The sequence below is a fragment of the Triticum aestivum genome, chromosome 1D (genome assembly GCF_018294505.1).
Source record: "Triticum aestivum cultivar Chinese Spring chromosome 1D, IWGSC CS RefSeq v2.1, whole genome shotgun sequence".
Classification (NCBI taxonomy): Eukaryota; Viridiplantae; Streptophyta; class Magnoliopsida; order Poales; family Poaceae; genus Triticum; species Triticum aestivum.
This window is the reverse complement of record NC_057796.1, coordinates 206,554,871-206,559,265: the sequence shown is the minus strand read 5'-3', so window position 1 is coordinate 206,559,265 and position 4,395 is coordinate 206,554,871.

The following is a 4,395-nucleotide window of genomic DNA, read 5'->3' as shown; positions in this document are numbered from 1 at the left end:
GCAAAGCTAAGTAAACACTTTCGGGGTGAGGCTTTGATGACTGCAATTTATCTTATTAATCTCTCACCAAGTTATCCTTTGCAGGGAGATGTTCCTAACAGGGTTTTGTGTGATAAGGACGTCTCATATGACCACCTGAAAGTTTTTGGGTGCAAGGCCTTTGTTCATATTCCTCAAGATGAAAGGTCAATGCTTGATTCAAAGACAAGACAGTGCATCTTTCTTGGCTATGGGGGTGATGAGTTTGGCTATAAGCTGTTTGACCCTATAGCAAGGAAAGTTGTGAGAAGTCGGGATGTTGTGTTTGTAGAAGACCAAAAAATTGAGGATATTGTGAAGACAAAGGAGCAGGTTCCTCCTCAGCAGCAGCAAGACATGATTGATTCTGGCCCAGTTCCTGCAGCTCCAGCTCCAATGCAAGTTGAAGCAGGTGCAGAAGATGTACAAGATGATGTACATGGTGGTGCAAGTGAAGAAGATACTCCCCAACAGCAGAAAGAGTATGACGCTGAAGTTGATGATCCGGATCAGCAGGAAGCACCAGCACCAGAAAGTCCACCAGCCGCTCCACTCAGAAGATCCAACAGGGGTCGAATTCCTTCCAGCAGGTATCCCTCAGATCAATACATGGCGTTATTATCTGACGGTTCAAAACCTGAATGCTTTGCATATGTAATGGAAGATGAGCACAAGAAGGAGTGGAAAAAGGCTATGCAAGAAGAGATGGATTCCTTGCATAAGTATCATACTTATGAGTTGGTGAATTTGCCCAAGGGCAAGAAAATTTTGAAGAACAAGTGGGTCTATAGAATCAAGCAAGAAGAGCACACATTACATCCAAGGTACAAGGCCAGGCTAGTTGTAAAAGTATTCGGCCAGAGAAAAGGCATTGACTATGATGAGATCTTTTCACCGATTGTGAAAATGGCATCCATAAGAGTAATCCATTGCATAAAGCAAGTCTCAACTTGGAGGTTGAGCAAATGGATGTGAAGACTGCATTCCTTCACGATGAGTTGGAGGAAGAAATATACATGGAGCAACCTGAGGGGTTTCTTGTGAAAGGCAAAGAAGACTATGTGTGCAAGCTGAAGAAAAGTCTCTATGGCCTGAAACAAGCACCAAGACAATGGTACATGAAGTTTGAAACTGTCATGGGGGAGCAAGGCTACAAGAAATGTAGCTCAGACCATTGTGTGTTTATTCAAAGGTTCTTAGGTGATGATTTCATCATATTATTGCTCTATGTTGATGATATCCTGATTGTTGGCAAGGATGTCTCTAAGATTGCTAAGTTGAAGAAGGAGTTGAGCAAATGTTTTGCCATGAAAGACTTAGGTCCAGCAAAGAACATTCTCGGAATGAGAATTGAACGAGACAGAAATTGCAACAAGTTGTACTTGTCTCAACTCTCAAGAGAAGTATATTGAGAAGGTACTTCAGAAGTTTGCGATGGAAAATGCTAAAGTTGTGAGTTGTCCACTAGCAGCCCATTTCAAGTTGAGCAGAAAGCAATGTCCTAACACCGATGAGAAGAAAAAGGAAATGCATCATGTTCCTTATGCTTCAGCGGTTGGGAGTTTGATGTATACTATGGTGTTACAAGGCCTGACATTGCTCATGCGGTTACTACTGTGAGAAGATTTATGTCTAATCTAGGAAGACCTCATTGGGAAGCCGTGAAGTGGATTTTGAGATATCTCCGGGGCAGCACAAATCTGAAGCTTTGCTTTGGTGGTGGTGGGGCCAAGCTGGTTGCTTTCTCAGATTCTGACATGGCTGGAGATGTTGACAGAAGGAAGTCTACTTCAGGTTACTTGGTTACCTATGCAGGGGGAGTGGTGCCATGGCAAAGCAGGCTGCAGAAGTGTGTGACATTGAATACAACTGAAGCTAAATTCATTGAAGTAACAGAGGCGAGCAAAGAGCTATTGTGGCTGAAACGGTTGGCTTGTGAGCTTGGTTTTAAGCAAGACAAGTATGTGTTTTTTGTGACAACCAAAGTGCTATCCACTTGAGTAAGAATGCAAGATTTCATTCAAGGTATAAGCATATAGAAGTCCGTTATCATTGGATTCGAGATGTGTTTTATTCCAAGCAAATGCAACTTGAGAAGGTTCACACCGATGACAATGGGGCTGATATGTTGACTAAAGTGGTGACAAGGAAGAAGCTTGAAGTATGCCACCGGCTCGCTGGTAGGACTGTCGGAAGGCAGTGAGACCCTCCATGATGTCGGGAGGGGGAGATTGTTGGTCTAAGTCCCTCCACATGGAGGTGTGTTGGCAGCCCAACATCAGTCCATAAGTCCAACGCATGTCAGCCGTTGATCTTTGCTGCATCCAACGGTTGAGAGCGCTTCCAAGGGAAGTGAAGCAAGGAGAAAACCCTAGACACTCCACCCTGCTAGTGGTGGCTACCATTTGTGAGAGTGTGAGAGAGAACACACAAGAGAAAACAGAACCTGAGAGAGAGGAAGAAGAAGAAGTAGAGGTTCTCTCCAGATTTGCTGCATCTAACTAGACAGTGTTCAAGCTGGTGATTGGAGGCTCAAACGTGCTTGGATTGGCACCAAACTTGGTGAGCTTGTTCACTTTGAGTACTTCGATCTGGTTTGCTGGTTTGAGGATTGGGTCAGTGGGGCATCAGATTTGAGAGTGGTTTTGTTAGCTCTGACTCCTGCAGTTTTCAGAATAGAGTAGTTTTGGGAGACGAACAATTTGGGTAGGGAAACGATGTCCGATTGAGCTGAAATTTTGAGGGGATCTCAGGAACTCGTGTGTCTACTTGTCTGCCAAATTTGGTCCTATTTAGTTCAGCGGTTTAAGAGCAGTTTGCAAAGCACTGAAGGGTACATAAGCTGTGTAAATTCTGCTTTGCTGAAATCTTGCCTCTTGTGGTTATTATTGTTGTTGCCGGTTGGCAACATGGAGAGTGTTTTATAAATCTCTAGAGGTTCTAGAGAATACTTTGTACTCATCATTCTCATAGTGAAGTGGTGTGGACCGGTCGGTCCACAACCGTGGTTTGTTTTTTCTCCTCAAGCTGAGGAGGTTTTCCCACGTTAAATCCCGTGTCACATGTGCATGTTGTTTGTGTTATTCCGCTGCTTACTTGTTGGTTGAAGTTGTCCTCAAATTTCATCATAGATGGAGGGGGCTGTGTAGTGTGCATATTTGTTGTGTCGGTGAATTTGTGCAGCTCATTGCTGCTGTCCAGTCCCAACATGAAGAACCTATAATGAGTGAAATGATTTAAGCAACCCTAGAAATTCTTGCATGGAACCAACTAAACTCCATAAAAGCCAGCAATTAAAATTACAATGTAAAATATCATACACATAAGAGTAAACATATAGCTAAATCTATATGCATTTCGTCCGTGGATCCTCCTGAATGCCTGGCAACTGACAAACAAAACCTTGAATTTTGAACCTTGGCGTAGATGAACGACCATGCCAGTAAGACAGTGGTATTAATCGGGTATGGGATCCATCTCATGTTATCGGTAGTAGAATAATACCACAAACAACAAAGACCTGAAAATGAACAACACTATGCCATATGCTGATTCTACAGAACAATCCAAGGAAAACAATAAAAATACAAATAAAATTCATACTAAAATAACATGTGTGTGTGTGTAAGAGAGAGAGAGACGATTGTAGTTCCATGTAGTAGTAAATAGTAAGTTTCATATGTCTATTCCTTCAAGAAAAATGAAAAAAATACTAATGAAAGGAGTTTTTCACCATCTAGCGATTCCAATCAAAACTTACCAGATCATAGAGATGAACACAATCCATGTTATCTCCTCACATGCTTACTCGGTTGTGCCTAAGTAAGAGAGGTTTGTAGGTGAGAGAAATTGGCTGGACTTGCTGCCGAAGAGGAGGTGCTTGGAGATGGAGCAGAGCTTCTAAAAACATGCTTCCTACCACACCCAAAATGAGAGCATCAAACTAAAGCTAAAACTCAAAAATTGCTCAGATCCATGGAAAAAATTGCACAGATCTGAAAAGTTAGAGGAAGGAGAGCCGCCCACATTTGCTGCAGGTGATGTTCAAGGAGGATGTCGACGATGGCGTGTGTGGATCACGGTGAAAATTGGTGGACGCCTGGGCGTGGGGCTCGGGCCACCAGAACCAACATGCTCTATTGTGGGTAAATGGGGCTCAATTTAACCGGTGATCACTGGAGCCTGGGTCGGCAGCTGCGCGCAGGCCTGTGGTGGCCATAACCCACGAAGGCTTGTCCGGTAGCGGCATGGCACCATCAGTAGTTCAACATCACCATCGCTACAAAAGGTGAGGATTTTCCGATTTGGTAGTTGTGCAAAAGCTGATGCGATGGCTGGCTATATACTGCTGTTGAATTGGATGCAACAATAAGATGA